Source organism: Sturnira hondurensis, unplaced genomic scaffold, assembly GCF_014824575.4.
Source record: "Sturnira hondurensis isolate 20B ecotype Veracruz unplaced genomic scaffold, ASM1482457v3 Scaffold0000648, whole genome shotgun sequence".
Lineage (NCBI taxonomy): Eukaryota > Metazoa > Chordata > Mammalia > Chiroptera > Phyllostomidae > Sturnira > Sturnira hondurensis.
In genome coordinates, this window is record NW_028073279.1 from 8,138,746 (window position 1) to 8,156,323 (window position 17,578).

Below are 17,578 nucleotides of genomic sequence, written 5' to 3' on the forward strand. Positions count from 1 at the left end.
GCAAAATGTTCTAGTTTGGTAAACACATTAACCTTTCTGCATGCTATTCTCACATTTGATTCAAATCCAAAGGGGAAAGCACCTTTTGGTGCTAGAGAATTTAAAATACAAATCCCAGTTTTGTCTCAAAAACTTGACATCAAGGGAGAAGAGAACAAAAAGGAAACTTGGGCACTTCGGATGCTGTCATAATCACTAGAGACAAACAGCAGCACACTCTTAGTGCTTGGGACAGCACAAGGTTTGGAAGTGGAAGACCCTGTTTAAGTTCCGTGTTATTATTTACCTGCTCTGTTATCTCAAGGAAGTCACCACATTTCTGTTTCCTCCTCTGTGATGAGGGTAGGGAACATCACATCCTCCATGGAAGTGCGATGGGGATGTGTTAATTCATGGACACAAAGACCTTGGTGAACTGAAAACACTTCCATATGATGAAGTGTGATAACATGTGGATGCATGGGTGCTAGAGACAGGGGAGGAAAACACACCTGACAGTGGAGACAAAGGGGGATGAAGTCTGTAATAATCAGGGCACTGGAGAGGTGGAAGCATCTTAAACTGAGGTATAGCCTCGCATCCTTGTTTACGATTGTCATCTTATCCACATAAATTGCATGAGAACATAAGAACCTAGGTGCACCATCTGGCTCATGGGAGACAGCCAGTAAGCCTTCGTTTATCTACTTTTGAAGACGAACCTACAACTCTTTTTTCATTGTCTGTGCTTATGTCTTTATTTCATTATATCAACAGATATTTACTAATGCTCCATTGGTGAAAAAAATAATTCTTCCCTCATTAAGATTTGAAATAAGACAGATAATGAATAAAATAATTTCTCTCTATATATATGCTTAAGTGTTTTAATAAAGGTTCTAAATAAAACACACTAAAAGGAAACAACATGAAAACATCCAACTTGAAAGTTAGAGATGATTTCTATGCTTTCATTACTACTTTGATTTTTTTAAGCATGTCTCCATTTTCTCAAATAAACTTAAGCTCCTAATTATGACACAGTACTTCTATACTTTTGCAAGTCTCCCCAACATCTCATTCAATTCTTTGCCTATAATAAGTGCTCAGTATATTTAAAGTGGTCAACTTGTTTCATACATTCTTCCTTGTCATCTTACTTGTAGTTGGTTCATCCTTAGTCAAAACATAAAGGTCCTAAAATGGCAGAACTCTAGATTCATTTGGACCCATAAATTGTGTTTCCAATGTAAAGGATTTAGCCCTGTCAGGGATACTGGGACCATACAGTGGCTTCATTATCTAGGAAAGGGTGATTGCTATGAATTCTGAATTGTTCTGGGAGGGAACCTAACCAGAAAACACAAAAATCTCAGATCAAAGAAAGGATGCGCCTTTCTAATCAACTACAAAGCAGGCCAAATTATATGGATCTTAATGAACATACCACCTGTAGAGGCACTGCCGGTGAGAAAGCTGAAATGAAGCAGGAAACAGTGCTTTTTCTCCAAGCCTCATTGTACATGTAATCACACCTGCAAATGTTTTTGTGACATAAACAAGGCCCCAGACTATAGTGAGTGTGACTAATCAACACCTGGCAGACAACGACAATTATGCTCATTTGGGGCTGAAAAGGCAAAGGAACATGATTTAAGATTATGTTTTGAGACACCTTCGTGGCAACTCACTACGCTCGAGTTTCCAGCAGCTGCTTCTCATATTTACTCATTCCATGGGGCTGGGTATCCTCTGCTCCCTCCGCACGCACTCTCTGCCCTTCCCCACTCTGCTTTGTGCTACAAAAGGCTGTCCGCCGTGCCTCATATCACTTGGTTCCATTGCCCTAATTTCTCTTCGTGTTCAGTCGATGGGGAGTGGAGGCAGGATGGGAAAGGCATTTATTCTCCAGGCTTTCATCCCAAAGGGTCAACAGGCACCATGAAAAAAGTTACCTCCATAGATGGCTATCTCCCCTTAGCCTTGTATATAACTGCTCTCTCCCTCTCCTTCTTGAGGATTAGGAAGAGTGAGACATGGCTGTTTTTAACCCGGACAACTAAACTATTCTTGGTGGCTTCCTTTAGATCCGGGGTATCCAACCTTTTGGTGTCTCTGGGCCACACTGGAAGAAGAATTATCTTGAGCCACACATTAAATACATTGTGATGAGTAATCACAAAAGATCTTAAAATGTTTTAAGTAAATTTACATTTGTGCTTTGGGCCACACTTATAGCCATCCTGGGCTTCAGGCAGCTCACAGGCAGCGTGTGAGACATCCCTGTTTGATAATTTTAAAAATAATTTTTTACATATCTCTTCAAATTATCCTAGTTTTGGAGTGTTATTGGTTTCCCAGTAGGATCTTCACATATATACATTCATAGAACTTCAAATAGAGAAAATCTCACACATGCTAGTCTACCCTTTCAATTTTTAGGAAATGAGAAAGTTGCCCAGAATGACAAAGTTATTAGCAAAACCAGTACCAGAGGGTGTTCTATCAGCTAAGACAATGCTGTAAGGCCGTGGTCCTCAAGAGTGGTTTCCAGACCCGCAGATACATCATGACCGGGCAATGCATTATAAAGGCAAATTCTCAGGCCCTACTCTAGACCACAGGATCAGAAATTCTCTGGTAGGCTCAGCAATCTGTATTTACCAAGCCTCTAGGTAGGTAATTCTTTTTGTTTTATTGTTGTTTTATTACACCTGTACTCATTTCCCCCCCTTGCTCTCCCCCACCTGCTCCAAAACCCCCAATCCCACAGTCAATCCCCATCCTGTTGTTCATGTCCATGGATCCTTCATACATGATTCCTTGACTATATCCTTCCCCTTCTTTGCCACTGAGAAAGGGGCAAAGTTATGTCCCTCCCCTCCTCTGGTCACTGTCAGTTTTTTTTTCCTTACTTCCGTGTCTCTGGTTTTATTTTGCTTATTTGTTTTATTCATTAGGTTCCCCTTATGGGTGAGATCATATGGTCTTTATTTTCACTGCCTGGCTTATTTCACTCAGCATAATACTCATCTGATGTTCCATGTAATGCACATAAAATTTTGATAGCCACTGTTTTAAGGTACCAGTCTAATATCAAATATATGAGATAAGGGAAAGCTCACTGATTTGTACTATGATGGGAGAAAGTTCATTTTAGTGGAAATTCTAAGTAAAAAAAAATAGCTTTAAAAAGAAACTGGTCCACCGGTGTCCATAGCAGCATTATTTACAATAGACAAAAGGTAGAAACAACACAAGTGTCCATCAAGAGAAAGACATAAAAAATATGGTATGTACATACAATGGAATATTATTAAGCCTTAAAAAATAATGGAATTCTGACAATATACAAGGTGGATGAATCTTGAAGACATGAGACTAAGTGAGATTAACCAAACACGAAAGGACAAACATTGTAAGATTTCATTTATATGAGGTACCTAGAGTAGACAAATTCATAGAGACAGTAAAATAGCAGTTGTGGAGTGGGGGGTGTGGTGTGGTGGAGAGCTGTAGTGGGTACGGAGTTTCAGTCTGGCAAGATGAAAATGTTCTCGAGTGGGTGGTGGCCATTGTTGCACAACTATGTACTCAATGCTTGCTCCAAAACTGTACGCTTAAAGATGGTTAAAATGGTCATTCCCCTGTTATGCATATTTTATCACAATAAGAAAGAAACAGATGTCAAGTCTTTACACCACAAAAACATTGTTGAAGATTATTTTAAAGTTTATATAAGATAATGCTTTTCTTAGTGAACCTTGGGGCTCAGGTCTTTTCATGTTGGTAAAAATTTAGCTCTCCTTAAATCTTCAATCAAAAGAGCATCATTTCATTATTTACTTAAAAATAATTTACTAAATTTGATAACAGTGTTTTTGTTTTATCAGATAGGTAATGCTCATAATAGCCTTTTTTACACTTGCTTCCTGGGTGTTATAAAAGAAGATCCAGCCTTGTCTAAATTGGTTCTATCAGTCAGCCTGGGACCTAACCCTGCTTATCCAAAGTCTCTAACATTCTCAGCCAATTCCTAACAAGATAGGCTGGATAACAGTATTAGCCCAATATTAGTGATGGTAGTAGAAGTAATTGTTATCATTATAGTTGTAGAAATAGCTGATATTTAAATCGAGTGCTTACTATATACTATACATTGTTTTAATTGCTTTGTGTGTATTTACTCATTTATTTTCCTGACATCTGTATGAGGCAAATACTATTATTTTGTAAGTCTTGGTGAGATTAGATCGTGTTCCCAAGTTTATCCAGCTGGTTATTCTGGAAATAGGATGAAAACACGGATGGCTTGACGTCAGAGCCTATGCTTTCAGCCATTAAGCGTGACTGCCTTCCTTGGTCATATCTACCATGTATTTGGCATTTACAAGGTGCCAGGAAGTGTGTTATATACTTCTTCATACATGATCTCAGAAAATCATACTGAAGAGTTGGTTTAAAAGGAGCCACACTTCATGGAGTCCATTCATACGTTGACCTCTTCCTCTTTCTATTATAAAGGTGGGTGCCTGCAGCCAGGTACACACATTAGAGCTCTCCCTTTTTAGTTAGAGCTGCTTAAGTTAGAGGCAGTGAGAAAGTTACTGCCTTTAAAAAGTGTGGTCGAGGTTATTAATTTGACTGTCTATTGGTTACTATTTTCTCAAACTGTCATCAATTTCTGCTCTCCACTGAAAATTTAGTTTAAAGAATGATTTAAATATCTGGACCTTCTTTACCAGCATTGACCTGCACATATAAACACGTTCAAACTTTTTGCTAGAACAATGAGGTTCATGTGGTACCTACACCCAGCAGTAGTGCTGACAATGTATAAGGCAAACTTTTCAATTGGAAAGTGTTGACAGCGGTTGATCTTTCTGCAATCAGATAAATTAAAAAATGTTTTATCTAGAGTACTCCACAGAAATTAACTGAGTCACCTGTATATCAGTTGAGGAAAAGTGCCACAGATTTGACCTCTGATATCCTAACAAAAATACCTACTGAAAAATTCCTAGCAATATTAATATGGCCTTCCAACTTCACCTACAAAACTACTGCCATACTCAAAGAATTATCCCATCATCACCAACTACAAGTGCATTTTCACATATAATTTGGTGAAGAAACTCTAAAAAGCATAAAGAATTTTAAGAAGTTTCACAAAATCTCTGTTGGACTATTTTAGATAAGTCCCTGCCAGGATTACCTAAAACAGAGTTTTACTGAGACTATATCTTAATTACTATGCACTAATTACCTTACCTAGCCCCTAATAATTAGGTACAATGATTAGCAAGGAATAGTAAAATAACTTGGTTACTTCAATCAATACAGATTTCACTTGTTCATCCACCATCAGCACTGTGGTCAAGACACGGGGTGGAAAATGGTTGAGGAGAACAATAACAGGATGAAGGCAATGCTGTGAGAACAATGTTTGACCAACAGTTTGACTTAAATTTGTCAAAAACTAGAAATTAGTTAAACTAATTTCCTTAGCAAATCATACTAAATCATGTTTGACTTTGTCAGTTGAATCAAAATAATTTAAAACATCTCTGTAAGTAGAATTGAATATTTTAGATATCTTGCTCAATTAAGTACCTACAAATATATATATATAAACACCACAATATCATTAATAAAAGAAATTAAAATGAATGTGTATCTTTTTAAAAAATCCAAGCAAAATGTCTAAACTCTAGCTTTACCGTAATAAGTGTCAAAATACATTATTGCTGTTGTTGTTTCATGTTATTTATTTCATAGCAATAAAAGGTGCCAAACAGCTTTTATTGTCTTGGGTTGATGCTTCTACAACTGAGCCTGATCATATTCACCTGGCAGCTTAGAACAATTTTGTATGCTACAGTATGCAATTTGCCTTCAGAAAGATTTGCTTTTATCTCATAAAAAGTTTGGAATCATGAAAGCTCCTAAAGGGAAAGGCACTGGCAAATAACTTGGTGTTTTGCCGTGGCGATGCAGACATCTGTATGACAGTACACCATGTTCTGAGGCAAGGACTCTAACAAATAAAAAGTCTTTTTGTTGTCAGAGGGGACTCACCATGAAAAGGGTCACGGACACGGACCACAGTGCGGTGATTGTCAGGGCAGGGAGGGGGCAGAGGTGGAGTGGAGTATGGAGGCAATAACTGGTGATGGATGCAGACTTCACAGCGGTGGTGAGCTCACAACCCAGTTCACAGATGATGTGCTGCGGAGTTGCGCACCTGAAGTCTATATAATTTTGTTAACCAGTGTCTCCCCAAGAAAGTCAATGAAAAGAAAAAAAAAGAAAAGGGTCATGGAAAGGCAGGTATTATTTGCTAAATATTTTCTAAATGTTTCAAACAGTTGTAAACTTTTTAAGTGAAAAAAAAATTTTACATTCAGTGTACACCATGATCTTGGATAAATAGGAGAAAATTGGTTGGCACAACCCAAGTTCATTGCTGTGCTTTTTTTTTTTTATTTCAGGTGCACATAGAAAATAATGAATGAAGGCTATCAGTCTGCATTTAATTTGCATGTAGTGTACTGGAATGTTTTTATGCATTCACAGTGGGCTATGACTTCCCATTTCCTAGAAAGTAATGGAACATATGCTTTAGTATAAACAGATTTTGTAATGAAAAGAATTTCTCTCAGAAACCACATGGAAGCCTAAAATGTTCTGACAGATTGTACAGGGGGAAAATATCTATATAGCCAATTCATTGTGTTTTTAATGGCTATCATATCAACTCAATGTGATGAAATTATAGTATATTATTTATTTATATATATTTATTGGCTTTTCCCCTTGTGGTTTTAATACCATACTGAAAACTAATGTACAGAGTAAACAGGTTGCTCTGATCTTGCTAGCAAAGTCAGGGCTCCTTTTAAAGATTTCCCATGCTAAATCAGTACCTATACTGTATGGGGAAATATTCAACTTCACAGAAAGAGGAACTCTCAGGTTCTTTTTCAATGACAGGAATGCTGGCTTCATTTCAGAAATTTGAGACATAAAATATAAAGCAGGGCAAAACCAGAAAACCTGATGAAAGAAAAAAGACTAAATCTTTTAAAGTTCCAGTCTTTTGGAAAAATACATTCAGCATCGCCCTTGTCTCTGGTCCTGGAACTTCCTAAAGGTAGAAAGAAGGATGAAACGACATGAAAAAGCATATATGTGGCAGGATTTCTCTTACTCCTTGGTGCTGCACAAAACCAACGCATTTTAACCTCTCTGTGAGGAGTCAAGATGATTCTTTAGCAGTAGATAATACTTTTTAACAAAATCAACAGTTTATCAATATATTTATAATACCCTCCTATGACTAAACTAAATAAGCTAAGGGAGGCAAAATGATTTTACTGTATTGCTAATAACAAACCTTCATTAATCAGTTTTATAAGGATCCCTCCTTTTATATGATTAACTTCCTAAAAGTAGACTGTAGTTTATTCTCTGGCATATTTACCTCTAACAAGAAAATTTTACTATTGAAAAAATCTTTAAAGCATGATATATTAAAACTTTGGAGCTAAAGGTTGGCATGTTAGCAAATTAGACACGAGGTTTCTGATTTGTAGCATTGGCTGCCATTAACTTTCTGTCTTGTAGAAAGTCGTGTTCTGACTCAGCAAAGCGGGGCTCAGATTTTTTTCACGTGTAAATTGAAGCAGTGGATCTAAATGATCTTGCACATTCCTTCAAATTGTGTTATTGTTTCTAAAAATAAAAAAAATATTTGTTTGCTTTATTAAATACATAAGACAGATCAAAATATGGAAAAGAGCTATTTTGCAGAAGTTTTAGCAGAAGCCTTCTATAGGGATGTTAGAATAACCTCAGACATTTTCTCATAAGTTAAAAAACATATGATTAAAAGGCTCTAATGGTTCATTCTAAAACATCAAAGACTCTTAAGTATAACAATACTGCTATATTCAAAGTAAAATTAATCCCATTATTCCAAGTACACTGCTAGATTGGTCATTTCTGACTTATAGAATTTTGTCTGTGACTAGTTACATTTTAAAACATTCAAAATCAAGATCACTTAGGAAGACATATCTATTCTCCTCGAAAGTATGATCTAATTTCTTATTCAAAGCACAGTAACAGTACAATGTAGAAAACTTTTTATTAAAAACAAACAAGATCCTTAAAAGATCTTAGGATGTAAAACGACTGCATTCTATTTGAATTTGAATTAACTATTAGAATTAGCTATCAGTGGGTAAAAACTCAAAAGCTTACAGATTAGCCACAGATAGGTAAGAGCAGAAGTTTTAGGCATCTGGATTTAGCAATAATGCTTTTTTTGAGACGTGCAGTTAAACTCTACACCTAGAATACCCTCCAAACAAATGAGACTGAGTTTGGAAACTGTGGTCTTGATGAATTTTAACATGGTTGGCCAGCTGTTGGTGGAAAATCTAGAAAGCTACAAACAGTTCAAGCTAAATTTAAAATATCTACAATAGAGAATTCATTTTTTATTCATTCATTGGTTGATTAACCAATTATTGATGAAGCATTTACTTGTACTAGGCACTGTTTCAGAATCTATAGAAACTGAGATAACACAGCAGCCAAAGTCCCCCCTCTCACAGAGATTATTTTGAAGTGAGGGGGAGAGAGAAATGAACATATACGTACATAATATATTGTATGTATATATTATGTATACATAATTCTCTGTGCTTCAGAGTTCTCAGAGCTTTCAGACAAAAGCTCTGAAGATTCATAAAGCAGAGTAAGAGAATAAAGAGGAAATAGGTAGTTTTGTTTTAGAAAAAATGACCAGCAAAGACCTCTTTGTTCAAGTGACATTTAAGGAAGGGCTTAAAGGAAGCGAGGAGCAAGACGGGACTGTCTGGGTTGAGGGGTGCTGGAGGAGAGGGGGTAGTCCAAGCAGAGGAGCGCTCTGTTCTCGGCTTCAAGAAAGAGCAGGGTTCTGGAGTAGCTGTTCTGTGGGGACAGAGGCCACATCTCTCAGTGCATTTCCCAGCACCCACCAAAACACTTTGCACACGGTAAGTGCCAAGATGTGCTTGGCACTGAGATAAATTGACGCTAATAAACACACTGCCAGCCTGCTTCAAGTATTCAAGAAGGAAGGAAAGAATATGTTCACTAACTTCAGCCTATCTTCGAAGAACTTCATTTTATCAAGGTTTACTGAATATCAAATATGGATCCAGCATTGTAAAAAAGAAACACAAATTTACTCTTTCTGTGAATTACTAGAAAATATATATTGGTCTCTTCCCCCAGTTCCTGGAACGGAGCTCTTAAAACTCTTGTAATTTTCTAAGAGATAAGAGTACCAGGAATGTCTCTTGTTCTAATATAGGTCTTTGACTCTGGTTCCCGACACAGGGCTCCTGAAACCCTTGCGATTTCCTGGGTGATAGGGGTGTCCTTTGCTGTAGCAAGGAGACTTGGAGTGAACCCCTGGATGACTCGTGGGTGAGGACTGGCCAGGAGACCAAGCCACGATTTGAAGCTTGGAATTTTCAGCATCCCCCTCCATTCTCTGGAGAAGGAGAAAAGGAGGGGAAAGGCTGAAAGTGGAGTTGATGATTAATTATGCCTATCTAATGAAGCTCCATAAAATCCCCAGACTACAGGGGTCAGGAAGCATCCAGGCTTGTGAGCACTTGGAGATGCTGGGAGAGTGGTGTGCCTGGGCAGGGCACGCGAGCTCTGTGCCTTTTCTCTCATACTTTGCCCTATGCATTTCTTCTATCTAGATGTTCATCTGTATCCATTATCATATCTTTTTAGTAAATTAATAAAGGTGGTTTCCTGAGTTCTGTGAGCTTCTGTAGCAAATTAATTGAAACTAAGGAAAGGTTTGTTGGAGCTTTAGTCCAGAGGTGGTTGGTCAAAAGCACAGGGCTTGCAACCTGTGTCTAAAGTGGTGGGGGTGGGGGTGGGGCAGTCTTGAAGGACTGAACTCTACTGCTCTGGAACCTACTGCACTGGAACCTGACACTACCTTAGGGTAGACAGTGCCGGGATTGAGCCGAACTGCAGAACACCTAGCTGTTGTCACAGAGAATTACTTGTTGTGGGGAAACAACTCCACACATTTGGTAACTAGAAGTGTCAGAAGTTCTGTGTGAGTAGTGAAGGAGACTCACAGGGGAGAAAAACACAGGAGAGAAGAAAAGGTGTTTTTTCTACTTAAGAAAGGAAAAAGCTGAGTTACTTTCCTTTATACTTTTATTGTTGAAAATGTATACTGTGCTGTTACAATTATAAAAACATAAAGAAAAAAGAATTAGGAACAACAAAGTTGAAATAAGAGTCAAAGTTGTAAAATACATTAAATGGCATTTATTAATTTATTCTTTCAAATTGTTCAAGATCTTCACCAACCCAGAAACAAAAAAATTGAGAATTAGATTCAGTTTAGAGCTTCTTGGCAACCAAGGAGGTAAAAAAAGTGATGGGTGGTATATTATGGTAACTCATGTTTCACTCTATCTATATTTGTATGTGCATCTGCATGTCTTGTGTTTCAACAGAAGGTACAATATGTTTTTATATGGCCTTCCTGAAAGCCATAAGCATACATTGAAATATAGCTGAGCGCAGCCATTTAAGGCAAATGTAAAAGAAATCATTCCAGTTAAAATGCTTTAATTTTATATAGAAATGGAGCTCAAAATTTAAAAATAACATGTTCATTATAATCCATAGACTATTTTTCTTAAAGTTAATGTGTTAATATTCTTCTTTTTATTTTTATAAAAGATTTTATGTATTTATTTTTACAGAGAGGGGAAGAGAGGAAGAAAGAGAGGGAGAGAAATATCAATGTGTTTGACTCTCACATACCCTCTACTGGGGACCTGGTCAGCAACCTAGGCAAATGCCCTGACTGAGAATCGAACCGGCAATGCTTTGGTCCACAGACCAGCATATTCAATCCACTGAGCCTCACCAGCCAGGGCATCATGTTAATATTCTTGAATACATGTTGAACAGTCTATACAGCACAAATTCTATTTCTAACTGTATAAGCATCTATTTCTTTCTTCTGTTGATCTTACATATATATATATACATACATATATATATGATTATATATATACATACCCAATATAGTTCTTAACAAATAAATATAGAAGGAAAAAATCAGTTAAATACATAAAAGCAGTTAATGCTGATCTTGCTGGCCTTAGAAATGTACTGACCAGTATAAATTAACAGTTCTTTAATAGACCCTACCAGCAGTCCTTGACATTGCAATTTATTTATCTAATTCTCTAACACATATTGAATTAGTAAAAACAAGGCAGTGTTATTGGGTCCTACACTTAAGCAAATACAACTCTTCTCCCTTCATTAGAGACCCTTCAGATAATTATTTAAAAGTGTCTAATTTTCATCTGCTGGATTCGTCTAAGGGTAGCAGCAGTCAATGAGAAGAGATGTAAAAAGAGTCCCAATTTCAGAAAAAGAATTGGATCAGGCATAAGACAAATATGATGAAAAGGAACATATAATCTAATGTGATTTTTACTTTGCAATCTCCATGTAATCATGTATTAGAGTGATTAATGCCCCTGAGGAAAGAGTTCTCATTATGAACAGCGACACTCAGCAAGCAGTAACCTGAATTTTTTGAAACTTCATTCTCTAAGAGGGGTTTCTCTTGTGCTTTTGAAGTTGCCTACAAGAGTTATATCATTGCTTATAACCAAGGAAACCACAGGAAACTTGGTTGCTAGGAAACCACTGAATTGTCTTCATGAAGATCACCACAGTAAGCTTGGCTTGAATAGAACAGATGCTAGGAAAATAAAATTATGAAGTTGCAGTTACTATTTTTTAAAAAACCTAGGATGCCACTTTAATTACCAGTGAGATCTTTTTTACCTAAGAGAAACTGTTTGTTGTTTCAGAAAGACCATCGCATAGGTAGAGCAGGGCCATGACTGGGCGTTTCCAGGAGCCACAGGCAGGAGGCACTGCGTAGCGTGGGTCCACTGCACACATCCTTCCCACAATTAATTTGGCTGCCTGAGAAAAGGGTACAGAGAGAGCCACTGTCTTCTCAACTGAGAGAGAGATTTTAAAGAAAACATACCTGTAATTGAAATTTTCAGGCCTATGACTTTCAACACTCTCTAGTACACTTTATGCAGAGTAACAGAAGTCTGCCTCCTTCCTAAAATTTTTACATTTAAAAAAAGTATTGGTTTCAAGTGTCAGTATACATATATATAAACAAATATGAAAATGGTTTTGTCAACTAATGCTTTAGCAAATTTATGGCAATTTCTTCCTCTGCCTGATTAAATTGTGAAGGCGATATAAGAGCAAAGAAATGGCTTGACTTGGTAAAGCTTCTGAATAGTTTAAGTTCCCTCTTAGTTCTTAGAATAATCCAAAGTTCCCCTGAAAAACCATACTTTCCTAGGATCTGTCCCATCTTAGACAAGACAATATGTATCTATGGTATATTACTGATGAATTTCTAAATCTATCTAAACCTGTTTGGACTCTAAATATATTTCCAGCCTGTACCACCCCTGGAAGAAATAAGCTTTATGGCCTGATCAGACCAGCACAGGAAGTGGTACTTTCAGATATATATTTTCAAACCTAACTCTCAAGACAATCCTTATTTCCACTATTCTACATTTGGCATATTCATACTCTTGTCTTTCAGTTTTGCTACCTCTATTTTTGCCAGGGTCACTTTGTCCCAGAGATGCCATCTCTTCCACAATGCCAATTTTTGTTTTTCAAACGGAAGTAATCAGACATAATTCTTATCATTCCTTTTTCTCTTTCCTAAGAGTTAAATTCGTCAGTCGCATAAATAAGGGTGTGTTGTATGCTTCTCCAACATAGATTTAGATTTCCAGTTGATATTCAAATGGATCAAAATCTTCCATAATCCCTGTCTCGGTGGTTCAGTTGGTTAGAGCATCACCTTGTACATGAAAAGGGTGCAGGTTCGATACCTGGTCAAGGTGCATGTGGGAGGCAACTGGTCGATGTTTCTCACATCAATGTTTCTTTCTTTCCCTTCCTCTCTCTAAAATCAGTAAATATACTGGGTTTTAAAAAAAACTACCTAAAACTTTGTTCTGTGGGCAGTGGTGCTGTGGGACCAATAGAAAATTTTAATTAAAGGGGATGATATAAACCTGATAATAACTTCATGATTGATAACTCAAATCATATACAGTGATGAACTTTTTCATCTAGAATTACACTGGAAGTAAACAGAAGAGTTTAACTGTTTGTATGTTTCAGACAACATGCAACAATAAGCTTCTCTGAGGGGGGAAAAAGCCAAAATATCACTAAGAAAACAGTTTACAAATATTCAAGAAGTGTATGTGATTATCTCACACACAGTCTTAGCAAGGTGACTGGCTTAGTGCAACCCCTTGCACATAATAACTAAAAAAAAAAACCCTCCACATCTTCATGGACAATGTAAAAAATTGGGGATTACTGCAAGGTGAACTATTTGTGCAATACTATCTAAGATAGTCCATTGATAAATGACATATATATGAGAATATCTATGTTGGCATGACTACATGGCCCTATCCTTGGCCTTGTTCCTTTTGTAGCAAGTACTCAGAGAAACACATAGGTAACATGTTCAATAAACCTGAGTACAACACAAATCTGAAATAGGTAACAACCATAGGTATTACAAAGTCAATATACTAAAAGGGAATAACTGTCTATAAGTATAATCATAGTTGTAGTGAAATGAATGGCTAATATTTATAAGGTACTTTGTATATACATTGTCTCTAATTCTCACAGACCTCTGGAAAACTCTATATCATTATTTTCAGCCCCCAAATTAAGAAATTGGCTCTCAAAGAAATTCTGGACCTTTCCGAGAGCTAGTTAATTAGTGACAGAACCAGGACTGGGGTCCATGTCTAGTTAGCTCTTTTTCCAGGCAGACTGGCTCATGTGTGTTTTGAGAATAAAAAGTTCAGTGGCTTAATGTAGGAAATGTTATTACCTGTTCACACCACCTGTCTAAGTGGGCCATATAAGAACTCTGCTCATTATAGTCACTCAAGAACCATAGCTGATGAAGGCTCCTACCTCCAAGGCTACAGAGGCAGACAGAGGGGGACAGATGATTTGCAAATAAACTCTTAAAGTGTCTGTTGGGCTAGAAATGACTTGGTCATTTCTACTATCCACAGTTCAAGAGCTAAAAGCTAGTCGTGTAGCTAAACCTAACTTACAAGGGATTGAGGGAAGCAATCCTACTGCTCCAGGAGGAAGAGGAGAACCAGAACATTTGTGAAAAGCCCCAGTGATTACCAGGCTCTTAAGTTCAAGTTCTCTCCATTTCACCTTGTTGAATACTCAATAAGATGACACTATAAGATTGTGTGTGTGTGTGTGTGTGTGTGTGCACACACACACACACACACACACACAAGTAGAGCATAGAGTAGATCTGAGGCAGCAGCAGTGGGTGTAAAAATAACTTAAAACTTATTAGAGTAGAATCTCTAAAGGAGCCACCTAGTTGATGTAGCTGCATGAGTAGGTTTATTAATAGCATCATAAAGTCATGATTCAGACAGGCTAATAATAAGTCCTTCTACTTCAAATCCATATCTCCTCTCACAACCTTCTTCCTGAGCCAGAGGCCTCCTCATCTACCTAAATACTACACATCTGCACTTAGATAACCAGAGGTACTCAGAACTCATCATTCCAACAACTACATTTACAAACTTCTTACCCTTAAAATATACTTAAGGAACTTCCTCACATATGTCTTATGGCACAGCACCAGCCAATGCCCCAAGTGAGAAATCTCAGGCTCCCTCTTCTCTTCTCTGCTTTAAACAGCTGATCACCAAAGTTCATCTGACCTTTACTCAGCAATGTCTCTTCTATCCCAAGGGTCTGGGAAACTGTAGATCCACTCAGCTATTTTCAGAACTATAGTCATAGCCTCCTAACTCATCTCCCTGCCTCCAGTCTGGCCCACTCCAAATCCTTTTTGTATACTTTTGCCAGAGTAATTTTTCTAACATGCTTCTTATAAAACAGTCTCCCTACTTAAAAGCCATTGACTGGCCTTCCAATACCCATAGGATAAAGTTCAAGCCCAACTTTGTGGAACAAAAGGCCTTTGCTCCTATACAGTATGGATCCTATATTTCTGGCCTCATCTTTTGCTTTTCAACCTCTTCTTCACAAGCATGAAGCTACCAACTGTTCTAAAAATGTACCAAACACTATGTTCTCCCATGACTCTGTGTCTTTGTGCATGCAGGCCTCTCTCCCTGGCATAGACCTGCTTCCCTTCACGTATTGGTGAATTGATTTCCAGTCAATATTTTAAGATCCAATGCAAATATCACATTTCTCACTCACATTTCTCTTTTCAAACACCTCTAGTATTATCCTATCACATTGTATTAGAATTACTTCTTTGCAAGTCTGTCTCCTCTGTTAGACTACATGCTGCGGTAGGAATTAATTGTCCTAGAACTTAACATAGGCCCCAAAGTTCTGCAAGAATCAGGATGAAATGAGCTGGAGAATGAAATTTTAATTGGATGGAACAAATGGCAAGATTTGCAAAATGCACCATTGGATTAAACTTTTCAGACCTAAGCTAATTGTGAACATTTCTCTGGCAAAATTAACTATTAAGACGTAAAAAGATAACCCAAAGATTTGATCTCTAATTAAAATTCCCCAATGATTGACGAGGTTAGAAAACAAACTTGAGAGTATAGGATTTCAGGAAAGACAAGAACAGTTCTGAAAGCAGATCATGGAGAACCACTGGTCCTGGTCAGGTGACTCTAAATCTCAACTGATCCTTTATTACACTGCACCAACCAGCTCCTTTATGAAGCCTCAGGTAGCAAAGAGAAAAAGGATTAACATCACAGCAGATTGCATCCTCTTTGAGGAATTTTAAATTAGCACAAAGGAAAGTGTTTCCCTTGAGAGCTATTCTGGCATTTTTTATACCCACATATTGCAACTGGTATATGAGATCAAAGCGACATGCTTTTAATAAAACACTCCATAAATGTGTGAGGGGTATGTTTCATTACCCTGGTGATAATTCTGCTTTTTCCCTCCAGAGAAGGGAGGCATTGAACCCCACTGAGCTGATAAAATAGGCTTGAAGAATCCCTATAGTGAGAGGAGCATTAACAGTGGGATTGCATAGATTTCCTATCACAAAGCCTGGATGGCATTTCATTATTGAAGTTGCCTGATTGCTTTGGCTCAAACCGTTTTCCCCAATTCCTTCCTTTCTCTATTTAAAATCAGTACAACAAACAAATGAAACAATAACACAACAAGCAGCAGCGTGGGCTGAGTTCCTTGTTACCAATGACAGCCACACAAACTTTCAGTCAAAACACCTATTTTGGAGAAGAACATAAACAAACTCTGTCCTAATTCCCCACAACCTGTCAGGATAGAAGATAATGTGCACCGCAGGCTCTGGAGCTGTGTGCTCATGCTGGTAAAATGCATCCAGAATCTAGGAGAAGTTTCTGGAATCAGGGTGTCCAGCCATTTGGATTATGCCAATCCATGGACCTGTTTTCATGTGTTGTCGAGTTATTATTGCCCTGGCTGCACTCAGAGCCATGCTGGACTCCTCTTCTCCCAAAAGAAAACTTCTCGGGTGCTCTCAAAGCTGCTTCACATGGAAGTAAATGGCAGGGTGTGCTGCTAGCTCCTATTAAAACTTTCCCATTCATTAAATTTGTACCTTTTCCCATTATTAAGAGGACTTCAAAATTTCCCTGTCTGTACTTCTCTTGTAAAAAGCTCTTTTTTAATTCAGTGACTTGTTCCAAACCACTTCATCACTCTATGTGTCATAAAATATTGAACAGTAGCTAATCCTCTAAGTCTCACTAAAATTGCTCAGTGTCTGATACCAGCTTCAAGCCAGCCTGAGAGCAGATACTTAACACTTGAAACCTACAGGTTCTGCTCTATTTGGTCCCGAATTCAGGGGTTCTCAAATTTTAGTCAGCATGATAATCATTGGGGAATTTGTAAAACACGCAGCTGCCTGAGACCTGTGCCAAAGATACTGGCCCAGTACATCCTGGATGAACCACTGTGGCACAGGAGTGTGCACCCCAACAAGCACCACCAGGGGATTCTGTTTTATACACTGAGAACTGCTGATGAGCCAATGAGAAGGAAGTCCTGGCGTAGGTGGATGTTTAGCCCCAGCCTCACTAAGCCCAACATTTGGTGTGCCCCAACTGAGTGAATTGGCACACCTATAAATCCATCAAGTCAATCCCATGCCCTTCACCATTCCTGCCCTAACTCCCTGTGCATGGCATTGTTAGCCTTGGTTTCTTGATGAATATGTCTACTTCCAGTCAAAACAGAAACTGTGCCTAGAATCTCAGCTCAATTTGCTGGGGCACTGACACCCTGACTAACTCCCACCGTGAGAATCTCTTCAAGCCCCCATTACAACAACCTGAGTTTCTACCAAAACCCAGGTAGAGTCCCCCAGAGAATAAAGAGATCACTCCATGCTTGAAAAAAGACCAGTAAAACAGACAAG

General features: G+C 37.9%; 1 protein-coding gene across 1 annotated transcript in view; it reads right to left on the reverse strand.

Annotated features, from left to right (window-relative positions):
- Positions 1–17,578, reverse strand: part of PDE4B (phosphodiesterase 4B) — a 356,277-nt gene that overhangs the window by 246,929 nt on the left and 91,770 nt on the right. The gene's annotated exons all lie outside the window — the stretch shown is intronic.